Genomic DNA, 13,747 nt, shown 5'->3' on the forward strand with positions numbered 1-13,747 from the left:
AAACAGTGTGGAAACTGAAGAGCCACATCAGGGACCTACAGCAGAAGCAGATGCGGGAAATGGACAAACATCAGCTGGAAGTGGCCGTGTTGCAAAACACCCACCGGCAGAAGCTGGCCGACCTCACTGACCGGCACCGCAAACAACTGATGGACTACCAGCGACAGGTGCAAGACCTGCAAAACCGAGATGCTGCCGGGAACGTGAACCGTGACCTTCTGGAGGAGAGGGAAATGGATCTCAGAAGGCTGAAGCAGCAGCTTACACAAATGCAGCGGCTCAACGACAGTCTGAACAACCTTGCTTCCGACCTCCGAGCAGAAAAGGAGAAGTTGGTTCGTCAGCTCCAAGACGCAACCCATCAGCTGGAGGAATCCGTTCTGCGCAACAACGAGGATTCCCTAAAGAACAACATCGCCGTGAGGGCTTTAAAGATAGAGAAAGGACGGTTAGTGGCCAAACTGTGTCGGGCCGAAAAGAAGCTTTTCCAACACAAGACGGAACAAAGCCTCAGAGAATGGTCACCCGCAGACAATGGCCATTCCGTTAAACTCGGTCAGGAGAAAGACCTGGAGATACTACACCTCCAAGAGAGGATCGAGCAGATGGACGCCGAGCACCAGGAAACGAAGGAACTGCTGTCCTTTGCTTTGGAGGAGCAGAACCAACTGACAGAATGCCTCAGGGAGCAAGAGGAGTACATCAAGGAACTCCGAGAGAGGCCAGAGCTTCAGGAGGAACTCGGCCAGTCGACCGAAACCTTCAGAAGCCATGACGTCTTACCCGCATCCGTGGAGGACAAAGACGTGCGTCTCCCATCCACGACCGACCAACACCCTCCCGTGGACCAAGACCCGGAGCGCCTCACACAACAGAGTCGCGCTGTCCCTCTGGTTGACCCGAAAGTCCTAGAGGAGATTGAAGAACTCGAGTGTGAGGTCTTTCAGCTCAACAGGTTAAAAGATGATCTCGAGGAGGAGATACAAGAACAACAGAAGATCATTCACAACCAGCAGCAGGGGAAGAGAGCACTGCTTCAGTCCTTACAGGAGCAGAAGGAGAAGGTGGACCGTCTTCAACACCGGCAGGAGGAGATGAACACCGAACGCGCTCAGCTCCTCGCAGCCAAAGACGAGATGATTCGGAATCTGCAAGTCACGCTGGAAGAGCTGAGAGCCCAGTTGCCCGACAAAAGCCCGCACATTCCGAGAGAACCCTGTGAGGACGAGGAGGTGCGAGCAAGCCAGCCTCTCCCCAGGGAGAACGCAAGTGAAGAGCGTGATCCATCTCAAGCTGAAATTCAAAGGTTAGTCCAAGGGATCCAAGAACAGGACCCGGAGGCGAAGCTTCTCACTGAAGAGAACGTCCGGCTGACCGCGCAAGTGGATCGGCTCTCCAGAGAGGAGATCGGGAAACTCACTCGGATCATCCAGCAAAAGGATGTGGAGATTCAGGGTCTTTCCAGCAGAATCTCGGAGGCTTCTCACAGCCAGAACAGGCACGTGGAACAGCTTCAGCAGCAGTTGCAAGAGTGTGCTTTGAAAAGCCAACAGATCTTGGCCATCCTGAACGAGAAGATGAGGGAGAAGAGCCATCTGGAAAGGGACTATCACGAAATGACCCATCGACTTGCTGCCAAGGAAGCGGACCTCCAGAGGGCGCAAGAGGAAAACCAAAAACTGTCCACCAGAGTGGAAAGCAGCGGCCAGGAGGTGTGTACAGAAAGGATTCGGGACTTGTCACACGTGATTCGAGAAAAAGACCTGGAGGTGGCTGCGTTGAGTCAGCTATGCCAGACCTTCCTGAGGATCCTGCAAACACCCAGCCCTGGTCATGGGGTTCGAGGAGGTCGAATCCATCAGTTCCAGCAGCTTCTCCAGGAACGGGACACGTTAACACAGCGAGTGAAGATCCTGGAGGAGTGGAAAGAGCAGGTGCTGACCACCGTCCAAAATCTGAAGCGGGAGTCCCCCCAGCTTCAGACACATCTGCGACAACTGCAGGCGTGGGCGTGCCCCAACAGCGAGAACGTTCTGAAACCGCAGGCAGCCTCTCTGGACCAGATCCCAACTTACCAGGGACATGAAATAAACTTCCACGAGCTAGAGAAGGAACTGGCCCAACTGCAGCTCCGCATCGGGGAGCTCTGCAATGCCAAGGACCTCCTTTTAGGGAACCTTGGTGTGATTTTCCTCCAGACCTCCAGCGACTCCCGGAAGGCCGTGAAATCTGACCCCGTGAGTGAGGCCTCTCAGGTGATCGGAGAGGAGGTAGAAGAGCTCCGAAAACCAGGGCGAGGAAAAGAGACAAGGATCCGAACCCTCCGGGAAGATCAGCAGAGATGGATTGCTTCGGGGGCCGCCACGGGGGAAGGAGAAGGCAAAGCACGGGAACACAGCGATGCCGATTCCCACACGGAACGGCCGACGGAGAAACCGGCCCTTCTGCGAAACTGCCTTCGGGCTCAGGAGCTCCGAACCCAAGCGAAAAGTGAGGAGCTGCTTTCCTTACAGGAGAAGCTCTGTGGCCAGCTGAGTGAGAACGAGCTGCTGAGGCAGGCGGTCACCAATCTGAAGGAGAGGGTGGCAGACTTCGAAGTGGACGTGTGTCGCCTGAGAGAGGAAAACGCCAAGATCGTGGAACGATCTAGAGAACAGGACATGGAGAATCGGGCGTTGCAAGAGACCAATCGGCTGCTGTCAGTGACGCAGAGAGAGGAGGCATCCCAGCATGCTGCGATGAGAGAGAAGGCCCTGGCCTTGGAGCAACTGCTGCGAGAGAAAGAGGAGGGCGAGACCGGGGAACTGAACCGGCTCGCCGCCGCCGTTCGCTCCACGCAGGAAAAGGCAGCTGCGTGTCAGCGGGAGAGAGATGACGTCGTGTTGGCACTGACACAGAAAGAAACGGAAGCCCGCGCCCTCCAGAAGGAGGTTCACCAGCTACGAGAGAGAGAGCTGCGCCTCACCCAGGAGCTGGAGAGAGGGCGGCAGCTCGCTGCAGAAGCCCAAGATTCTCGTCGCCGGGAAGCTTTGGCCTCGGAGGACCGAGTGGCTCAGCTGAGAGAGGAAGTGACGGTCTTGCAGGGAAAACTCGTTTGGTCTTCCGCTGCCATGCAAAAGGCCAGCCACGGAGCCAGGCTGCAGGTAGCGTCGCTGCGGGAGCAGCTGCACGTGGTCACCCAGCAGAAGGAGGAAGCTGTGCTCCGGCTTGCCGCCTCCCAGGAAGAGGGAAGGCGCTGTGATCAGACCCTAGCGAGCCTGAAGCTGGAACTGGCCGAATGGATGGAAAAGGCAGACGCCCTAGAAGGAAACCTGAAGTCCTTACAGGGACGTTTGCATCAAACCAATGCCGACTTGGAGGAGAAGGAGGACCGACTCCAAGAGTTCAAGAAACAGAACGAGGTCCAGCAGGAAATCCTGGAGGACACACAGAGGAGACTGATGACCTTAGTCAGTCAGTCCGAAGGAATGGCGGACAAAGCCCTCCTAAGGAGACTCTTCGTGGGAGCTCTCCAGGCAGCGGATGCGGAGCGGCAGGAAGCGTTGAGCTTGATGGCAAGCACGCTGGGGATCCGAGAAGACCAGCTGCGGCAGCTGCGCAGCCGGGAGCCCGCGGGTGTGCCCAGCGGGGGGACTGGGGGGCCTGGATCCAGAAGCGCCCCCAACACCCCTGCGAAACCAAATCACCAAGCTGTGGCCCATCGTTCCTTTTCAGACCTTTTTGTCCAGTTTCTAGAAGCGGAATCTCATTCAGCTTTTCCACCGCCAAAACCCTCTGCTCGTGTCGTGAAGCCCCCAGATTCAGGAGGAAGGGGAAAGCCGCCTAAGAAACAAGGCCCATCACGACGGAACGCTACCCTGGCATCCACACCCGGAAAAAAGGACGTCAAGCCCCGCACCACAGCTGTGTCTCTTATTAATCCACCTGGACCGCAAATGGATGGATCGGAGCACCTTCTTCTAAATGCTGTCACTGACGCTTTACCCGTGTACACGCCGCATATACTATCACCTGCCCAGAAGGTTGGAAAGGCGGCCAAAGACCTCTCAAAGAAATAGACGATTGTGAGCCAGAGTGACACCACGCTTTGAACATCCCAAGTCACTCTGCGTGTCTACCTTATCTCCTAATGTTCTTTTTCAAAATGCCAAATGTTTCACGGTTTTGCTTTCAGCTGAAGAAACAGCTTTCTTTTATGACTTAACAAAAAAGGGGTCTCTCAATGACTGCAGAAGTATTCGCCAAAGTGAAAACACCGGTGACTTCCTTTTTATGTGTTAAGATCTTATTTATCGTTTCGACAGAAATTGAGGGCACACGTACAGGGGGAGCACCAGAGGGAGAGACAGAAGCAGGCTCTCCCCGGAGCAGGGATCCTGACCTGTGACCGGATCCTAGGACCCCCGGATCATGACATGAGCCAAAGACAGTTAACAGACTGAGCCACCCAGATGCCACAGCAGTGGTGACGTTCGTAGGACAGTCGACACTGATGGCCTTGGAAGCTGTGGTCTGTAATGCTGGAAGGTTTACACAAGGGCCAAGCGTCTACGGATACCTTATGCAGAGAACACATCAACTTGTTTCAGTGTTCCAAATGTATCAGATACACGACCACACAATCCTTGTATGGGAAACCAGGTGACTAGCACAAAAGTACACGATGAAGAGGACGTTTTAAAAAAAAAAAAAAAAAAAAAAAAAAGTTTGCTTTTCCCAGGTAAGTCTCATTTCTCTTAATTTTTTATCTTCTAATTTTTAAAAATCATTTCCTTTTCTGTTGTCTGCAAAAGCACGCTATGGCTAACCTGATTTCTCTCGGGCCTTATGTAGGTTGGCCTGCTTAGGAGTATACTACTTATTCTCTGACTTGCTTCCCACCCCCAACCCCGCCAAATCACTCTGCCTTAGAGACCAGTTTTGAAATGGGAATGAATTCCATCTTATTCTTAAATGGAAAACCCAGCGGCTTACGGTTCTGCCCTAAGTTCTAGAAGTAGCTCCTCTTGATCATCCTTTAAGCGGTTTGTAACTGGAAGGTCCATGGTCGACTCCCTTGTTCATTTCTTCAGAAGCCCCTTCAAATCTTCATTTGCTGGATCATGGCGCAGGCTGTCAGGGAACTGGAGCTTACTTGGGAAGAAACTGTGCCTGGTCCCCGTGCTAAGGAGGGCTTGTTGGCCAGGGGATCCGATCTGGGGGAGCAGAGTGGGAAGGGAACTTGGGGTGAGGCCATCCGAGGCCCTCCAAAGTTACCGGATGCCAAGACAACACTTCCTATTGAACCTTCACCTCAGGCTTTCCATCAGAACGGACTCTGATATATGGACATCCATTTCCTGCTGAGACTCTTAAGGCGTAGGACAGGTGCTTCTCTAGGATGTGAAGCTGTCATGTGACCAGGAGGGAGACGTGGTCATCAAATCCAAAATGTAGTAACTTCCATTGATGTTCACGCAGTTGATCCCAAGGGAATCGCTGGGTGGCCAAGGGGTAGAAGGAAGAGCGGACGTCCTCCGGCACCATGGAATCTGGCAATGCACTGTGGACAGAAGCCCCCACCTCCACCTGCAGGTAGGATATGCAGACTTGGGCTTCAGCCTGGAGCGGGAAGGCCTTGGGAACTATATTCAGCTGGTGGTGGTGGTGGTGGTGGTGGGCGGGGGGGGGGGGGGGTCCCATGACCCAGAGAAGAATGGACAGCTGGAGAGGAAGGCTCAGAGTCTGTGAGAGATGCTGTTTCCAGGAGAGCCCAGTGCATGGCCAGCAACTGCTGCTCTCATGGTCTCTCACCAGGGCCGAGGAGGGCCGTTTCTTGCATTGGGAGCCCATGGACGATTGACAGATAGCATGGACAGAGAGTCCAGGGACTCCAGGAAGCAGGAGAGGAGGCTGCTACAGCCTTTTGACCTGGGCACGAACAGCTGGTTTTTTCCTCAAGCTTTTTGTTTTTGTAGTTGAGAGAGCGCCCTGGCTGGAAAAGGGGGTGAAAGGGAGAGGGAGAAGCGGGCTCCCCGCCGAGCAGGGAACCCCCTGCCAGGCTCCATCTCAGGATCCCGAGATCAGGACCTGAGACAAAGGCAGACGCTTCACCAACTGAGCCACCCAGTCACCCCCAACAGGTCAATTTTGCTTGCACAGATCCGAGAGCCTTCTGTTGAGGGGAGACCCTCCCCCCTCTGCGTGGGCTCGTTAACAAGGAACAGCTGAAATGGGTTTCTGTAAAACCGATAAACAAGGAATATGTTGCCTCCAGTACCCAAAAAGTACGGAAAGATGGTGGACTTGTATGTCCTTTTTTCTTTGTAAGGATTTTACTTAGGGACTTGACAGATCACGAGAGAGAGAAAGACACACAGACAGAGAGGACAAAGGGCTGGTAGGGGCAGAGGGAGAGGGAGAAGCAGGCTTCCTGCTGACCAGGGAGCCTGATGCAAGGCTTGTTGCCAGGACCCTGAGATCAGGATCTGGGCCCAAGGCAGACCCTTGACTGACAGACAGAGCCACCCCTGCAGGTCCTTAACGAGTGTGCCCAACAAATATCCTCACAGTAGGATCTCCTGGATGTGATGTCCCATCTGTATTCCCGGAGAAAGACGAATGCGCTAAGATCCTGCCCACAAAGTTTGCCTGTTTTAGAGCAGAGCGGTTTGGGTGCCCCGCGCGTAACAAGGTAAATCCTGTCTCCTTCAAGGTCAAGGCACATGCGACCGAGAGGCACTGAACAGAACATACTGGCCAAATGTATTAGAGCAAAATATTCACCCTCGTTAAATCTGTGGGGCTCCCTCATGGCTTTTTCAACGACTTAACCTCAAAGAGAAAGCAAGAGCAAAAGCTAGCAAAGGAGCCGGGGCCCGGGGTGGTGGCAGGGACAGAAAGGCAGAGGCGGAGAAAATCCCAAGCGGACTCCACCCTGAGCACACAGCCCGACATGGGACCCTAGCCCATGACCCTGAGAGCCTGACCTGAGCCAAAAGCTCAACCCACTGAGCCCCCCAGGTGTCTCCGGTGTTTTCAGGGTACAGGGGTTTATTTTATCAGGGACGGTAAGACAAGCAGATACACAAGGAACTCTCACAACGCAAGAAGCTTTCATCGACTCCCTGATCCCAGGAGAGAGGAGGTCCTGAGAGCCATGGAGGGCCACCCAGGGAAGCACCAGGGGCGGTCAGGAGAAAGAGGGAGTGAAGGGACAGACGACACGGGCAAGACCCTTTACTGTGGTTTCCATGGCAAGGGGCAGGTGAATCCGGCTAAGCACATTTAAGACTGCCTAGTCGGTGTCATGTCAGTGGGTTCCGGGACACAGTGGTGTCTGTCTGGAGTAGTCTGTCCCTGCCCCTGGGGTGATCAGGGCAGGGGATAGTGGCCCAGAGTGAGAGTTTCTTACAAGAGGTGGTTGGGGGTAAAGGCTCCAAATTGGTTGCTTTACATGTGAAAGCTCTGCCTGTAGGCAAGCTGCGGACCATCTCTAGGAATTAAGTAAGCCTGCCAGGGAAAGTCCCTCCAAAGTCAGCAAGGCCCGAGATGTCAAAGCAGGAAAGACAGAAGGCAGAATCTATGGTTCTTATACTCGCTATAAACAGAGCGTGCATTAAGTCCGTGAAGGTCAGCCAACCGGTGCATCTTGGCAACAGTACACTTCATTCAGAACCTACGCTGTAGAGGCACAGGAGGCAATCGGCCTCCTTGGAATTTTGCCAATTAAATTATTTTAGTGAATTTATGATTTCCTTTTTACTTTTTATTGGTTAGAGATTTGATGTATTCATTTAAGAGAGCGAGAGAGCGAGAGAGCGAGCAAGCAAGTGGGACAGAGCAGGACCCCGGGGGAGCAGCAGGGAGAGGCAGAGGGAGAAGCAGACTGACTCCTTGCCCAGCAGGGAGCTTGACATGGGGCTCTATTCCAGGATCCCGGGATCAAGACCTGAACTGAGGTCAGGTGATTAACCATGTGAGCCACCCGGGTGCCCTTGTAAATGTTGGATCTACAACCGGGTCAAATTCTGAACCTACGATGAATTAGTTCGTGGGGGCCCCGGGGGGGGGGTCCCCCTACCTCCTGTATTCAGTTTTCTCTCTCCCACTCCTCCTTTGCTCGGGTTTGTGTCTTCCTGGATATACTGGGGGTGGGGTGGGGGGGTGTCTTTTGCCCTGCTCCTCGTTCTCGGTTTTTTCTTCCAGAGAGTCTCAAGTCAGCATCATCAGCCTTGGGGCTAATGTCGCGGCGAGGGTTGTATGGTCGCACGCCTCCTGGCGGAAGTCAAGGTGGGACCGGATCCCCTCAGTGTGCCATTCTTACATTTCCCTGCGTCGCGGCCTCCCTCCTCCGTTGCACCCACAACACAGAGGGTCACCCCCGGGGCTGTGCTTGGGGTGTGCTTTCCCCCATAGGATCCGGACGTCCGCATCCATCACTGGCCCAACACCCAGTCCCTGGAACTGAGGCACACCAGTCAAGCATGTCCTGCGGTTGCCAACCTCAGGGGGGAGCCCTGGAGACCAATACAGGCCACATGCAGGTCACATGGGTGACGCCTCCCCCCAAGATACAGTCCATTCTCCTTCATTCTCACCTTGTTGGCTAGGAGGGGACCTTAGTTTGGAAATGGATGGCGACCTCCGTGTGAGATAACAGAACACGGGCCAACACACAAGCTGGCCGGCGATGGCCAGTTCCCTCCCGGATCGTGACTGTCCCCTCTGAAGCCAGTTAGTTAGCGAAGGAGCAGGTCAAGCTGACCCCCGCGTCCTCAGTTAACATACGGACACCGTGCCTGGGATGCTGCCACTTGTTTTAATCACCATCTCCTCAGGTCCCCGATGAGAGAGACATTCCTGCTCCGGACTTGTGGGATGCCCTGACACCCGACACGGGTGACTGACCAACGGTTTACTCGTCACATACCCTCACGCTTCAGGGGAGGAGGATACCACACACCGTGCAGGACGACACAGACGTCGCGCTTGAGAACAGAGAGAACCGGCAGCAGGGCCTTCGAAGGCAAGACTCGCTTCTTGAAACAAGAGGGTGTGGCAAGTCCTGGTTCCCATGGGAGGGGGTGAGTGGCTGGCCTGAAGAATTCAGTGGGCTTCTAGGGAACCGAACGCTGCTCCCCCAAAACCAACAGGCACTATGGCTAGTCCCTAGGATGAGAAGGGTGTTTGGGGAAGAGACCTCCCCTGTGAGGGAAGAGGGAGAGGAGAACGTGCAGGATGCCATTCGGGTCCCTCCTTGATCTTCCGCGTGTCAACACAGCCCCTGACACGGAATCTTCATTGCAGGCCTTATGCCCCAAGAGGGTACGACAAATGCTTCTAGAACTAACAACGGAACGTCCCAGACAAACAGGATACGGGCTAAACACAGAAAGGTAAGCTGTATTCCTCTATGCCGGCAACGAATATGGAGGCTCCACAATCCAACACACCTTCGCAAAGAAACTACTTCGGGATAAATCTAACAGTGCCTGTCCAGGCATCCCATGCTGAAAGCTATTTAGCACTGATACAGGAAGTCCAAGATAGAAATAAATGGAAGAGATACACCACGTTCGTGATCTGGAAGACTAGGCATCGTCACGATGTCAATTCTCCCCAGACTGATAGAGAGACGTAACGCCATGTCTATCAAAATCCTGTCAGCTTCGTGTGTTTTCGTAGAGATAGACAAAAATATTCTAAAATCTATGTGGAAGGACAAAGGAATCCGAGTAGTTTCAAAACCGGTTTTGAAAAGAAGAGTAATTTGGGAACGCAGTCTTTAGAGTCTCAGAGCTTAGTAGTAGTTGTAACAAGGAAGCCCGTGTTGGTATTGGCAGGACGACAGTCCCACAGAACAAAGACTCCAGAAACAGTCCCCACAAGTATGCCCATCTGAGTTTTGAAAAGGGTGCTGAGGCAATTCCATTCCAGACAGCTCGGTTTGGTGCCGACCACAGCCATCTAGAGCTTGTGAGGAGCTCAGAGAGGCCACCCTCGGAACACAGCAGCAGCAGAGGGGGAGGATGGTGGTGTGACCGAGCTCCTGCCAGGTGGGAATGGGAGAGAGACTGTGTGCCCAGGGTTGTGTGGGTGGGCGGGGCCCAAAGACCTATCCGGCGGGCGATGCCTTCCGAAGGCCGGGGGAGCAGGGAAACTGTCCATTCAGCGTGGGGGCCCGGCACCCAGGAGCGGGAAGGTGGTTAGGATAGCTGACGGGCGGGGCACTGAGACACTTGAGCGGAGTCTGAGCAAAAGCACCTCCCGTTTTCCAGGCTTCTGTGAGGCTTGCTGCTTGTCTGGCGTCTCAAGACCCCACAACCTTGTCCCGGTGGGCGTAGCACCTCACAACCTCCAGACCCACGGACACTGGTCTGAGGACAGACACCCCTTTCCAGCTCCTGTACTTCGTCCTCAAGGTCGGCGCGGAGGACCAAGAAGTGAGCAGCCCTTGGGAAGATGCTCCTCTGCACGGAGGTACCTGTAGGGCATGATGTCAGGGCCCCGTGTCTCCGGGGGGGCTGGGGCCTCGCTGGGAGGCGGGCCTGTGTCTCAGGAGTACACCGGTTTGCCAAAAGGTAGCCGTCAGCTTGTGTGCCCCTCCTTTCACAGCTGAGAGGAGCCCAGAACGGGGCCTCGTTGATGGAGCTGCTAACTATGTGGGGGGCCTGGAGACAGAGCGAGCGGAAATGCGGCCGAACCGGGCAGATGAGGTTTCAGCCTTGCTGGGGCTCAAGTCCCGCTAGAAGAGACCGACTTGAAGCCCGTAAGTGGAATGTTGATGGGAGAGGAGTTCCGTTCTCCTCCTCGAGTAGGTTACGTTCCACGAGGGGTTGTCAGGATCCCCACCGTGCACCTGAGATCAGGCCCAGTCAGGGGTCAGTGTGTGTGTGTGTGTGTGTGTGTGTGTCTGTGTGCGTGTGTGTGTGTCTGTAGGGGGAATGGCCTTCCTTTTGGGTGGGTTGTGGCTATCAGTGATTGGAACCCATGATGAACAGGACTGACAGGATGCGTGAGGGACTCACCCCCTGGCTGGCCAAGACAGGAAGGAAATAACGACCCGTGAAATTCGTCATTACTGTTTTGCATTGAGTGCTGGGAAGTACAGGGTGCGTTAGAGTTTGTAATTTGCTGAGTAATGTTCAAGCGGAGACCAGGAGGCTAAGAAATCAAGGCGGATGTGGGAAGGTGTTCCGTTAGGGCCGGGAAGGATGTGTAGTGTTGAAGGAATTGACAGAATGTCCTTGAAGCTGGGGCCACGTGGGGACCGTGGGGTGGGGAAAACCAACGTTTGGGGTGACGACTTGTCGTTTTTGTAGGGTCTTGGAAACGAATCATAGTGATTTAAAACATTGGGTCCAGACCCCAAGCAGATCCTACCTCTGCCTCTTATGAGCCGTGTTGCTAAAGCATTGTACGTCTCCGTTCCCTGATGGGACGAATGGGGATGATGATAATCCCACGTCATAGAGGACCGTAAAGACGAAGTGAAATTTAACATTAACAAAACACTTAGCGCCATGTCTGACACGCAGGAGGTGTCCGTGGTGGCTCGTTCAAGACGTAAAGAAATACACAGATTAGTTTGGAAGACTTGGGGACAGTCTGTGGTGACGTTTGTGAACATACGTGGACTCCATGCCACTTCATTTCTTCTCCAGCTTTCAGATGCTCTTGACCACATGTGTCACACTGTTGAATGAGAAAGAATTTTTCTCAAATGGACAGTTCTTTGTCCAGAGAGTCTGCAGCGCCACTGAAATGACGAGAGGGAAATAAAAGGCTTTGCAGTACCGTGTCCCAATTAGCTGTGCTTAAAATGCCCTGATAAATTGATTTAGTTCGTATGTGTGGGTAACCGTTTGTGCGAACTTGCTTCAAGTCAATTGACTCTAGAGTCACTGAGACACAGAATACGGACAGAGAAGTAGTATGGCTAGAGCTTGGCTTTTCTGGACTCTCTATGGGATAGGTGTTTTGTTCTGTTTTGTTTTTGTTTTCAGGTAGGAAACATCTTTATTATTGGCCTCGACTCATTCATCATACAGTGTCCAACGTGGATTCCGTGTCCTGACAACCTGCCTGGCGCATTACTCCGCTGGCCGCTCTGGTCCAGACGTCAGGCCGTCCCCCGAGGGAAGCCAACCCCACCGGCCCCAAAAGTTCATGCCTGGGGTGCTGAGCGCCAGCCTGTCCCAGGAATGGGCCCCTTGGTTCCTGGCCCTCTACTCCGGCCAGCAGTTCTGGGGAGGCCGAGGCTGGAGCCCGACACTCTCCTTGGTTTCGGGATCGTTTAAGAAAACCGAGGAGACAAACGTTTCACCGTCTTTAAAAACACAGGAGTCTGAGGAGAGAAGCCAAGGTCCGCCGCTTGGCAGCTCCGTGGGAGGACGAAGCATCCGTGTCCCTTGCCGCCGACCCACTCTGCGCCGCCTCCTTATGCCCACGCGGAAGCCCATTTTCAGGCGGCGGTATTGGCACAGGTGGTGCTGGCCGACCTGGCAGCGACGGTCGGAGACGCGGGTGTAGCCGGGGTAGCTGCGGTTGCTGTGGATGCCTCCGCTGGAAGCAGCTCTCGGGGCCCTCGCAGGGGAAGACGCTGTAGCGCTTGCCGCTCGACATGTGCCCACACCCCATGCAGTCCACCTGCAGCTCCGGCTTCGCCAGGCTCGGAGTCGCTGGCAGCGCCCGGGGCCGAGGCCCCGGAAGCTGCTGGAGGCCTGCAAGGCCCCGTGGCCAGCACTTCGCGAGCTGCCGCCCCCTCTGTGGCCGCACCTTCCCTGCCTGGGCCTCAGGCGGGGCCCCGGACTCGCTCGCCTTTGCCGCCGCCGCCACCCACCCTGGGAGCCGGCCTCGTGCTGCAGCCGCTTTTCTCTGGGATCGTTTTTATCATTTCTCTGCTCTCCTCTGTCTCAGTCTCCCGACGCCTTCCTGCGTCTGCAGCCCACACATTGTCGGGGAAGTTTGGGTTTGGAATGGCAGACTAAATAGTGGTTCCCAACCCAGTGCTAACCAGCAAAGCATGAAGGACTTTGGCGTTTTTTGTCTTTTTTTTTTTTTTTTTTTTTTTTAAAGATTTTGTTCTTTGGACAGTGAGAGATCACAAGTAGGCAGAGAGGCAGGCAGAGAGAGGGGGAAGCAGGCTCCTTGCTGAGCAGAGAGTCCGATGCAGAGCTGGATCCCAGGACCCTGAGATATTGACCTGAGCCGAAAGCAGAGGCCTTAACCCACTGAGCCACCCAGGCGCCCCCTGTGGCCATTTTTTTTTAAAGAAAAGACAGATGCTTATGTCCAACTCTAGACTCAGGGAGTCAGAGCCCTCTGGGATAGGCCCCAGGGTACAAGGACCAAGCATGTTTACCATCTAGATGCATTTCACGGCAGCTTTTTTGGCACTGGGCTTTCCATTATCTGAAAAAAAACATTCAGCGAGATTGGGAGAACCCAATAAACTAACGTTTGATGACATTTAGCAGGGCTCTGCCCTTCAGGGTCTGGGATAGCGTGAGCTACATGTTTGGTGTAACGTGTTACACACCCTTAGGTCTTGTCAGAAAGGGATGGATTGGGGCGCCTGGGTGGCTCCGTAGGTTAAAGCCTCTGCCTTCGGCGCACGTCATGATCCCAGGGTCCTGGGATGGAGCCCCGCATCGGGCTCTCGGCTCAGCAGGGAGCCTGCTTCCTCCTCTCTCTGCCTGTCTCTCTGCCTACTTGTGATCTCTCTCTGGGAAAAAGAAATATATATATATATATATATATATAT

At 54.3% G+C, this 13,747-nt stretch overlaps 1 long non-coding RNA gene and 1 pseudogene across 2 annotated transcripts; both read left to right on the forward strand.

Annotated features, from left to right (window-relative positions):
- Positions 1-59: 59 nt before the first annotated feature.
- On the forward strand, positions 60-4,058 carry LOC309858008 (thyroid receptor-interacting protein 11 pseudogene; annotated as a pseudogene). Its single transcript has one exon. The product of its transcript is annotated as a thyroid receptor-interacting protein 11 pseudogene (transcript).
- A 5,243-nt stretch (positions 4,059-9,301) lies between these two features.
- Positions 9,302-10,744, forward strand: LOC309858004. Its single transcript, XR_014308006.1, has 4 exons — positions 9,302-9,377; positions 9,919-10,037; positions 10,260-10,461; positions 10,597-10,744. It is a non-coding gene; the product is annotated as an uncharacterized lncRNA (long non-coding RNA).
- The last annotated feature ends 3,003 nt before the right edge of the window (positions 10,745-13,747 follow it).

Source organism: Mustela nivalis, assembly GCF_964662115.1.
Source record: "Mustela nivalis genome assembly, contig: HAP1_SCAFFOLD_1716, whole genome shotgun sequence".
NCBI lineage: Eukaryota > Metazoa > Chordata > Mammalia > Carnivora > Mustelidae > Mustela > Mustela nivalis.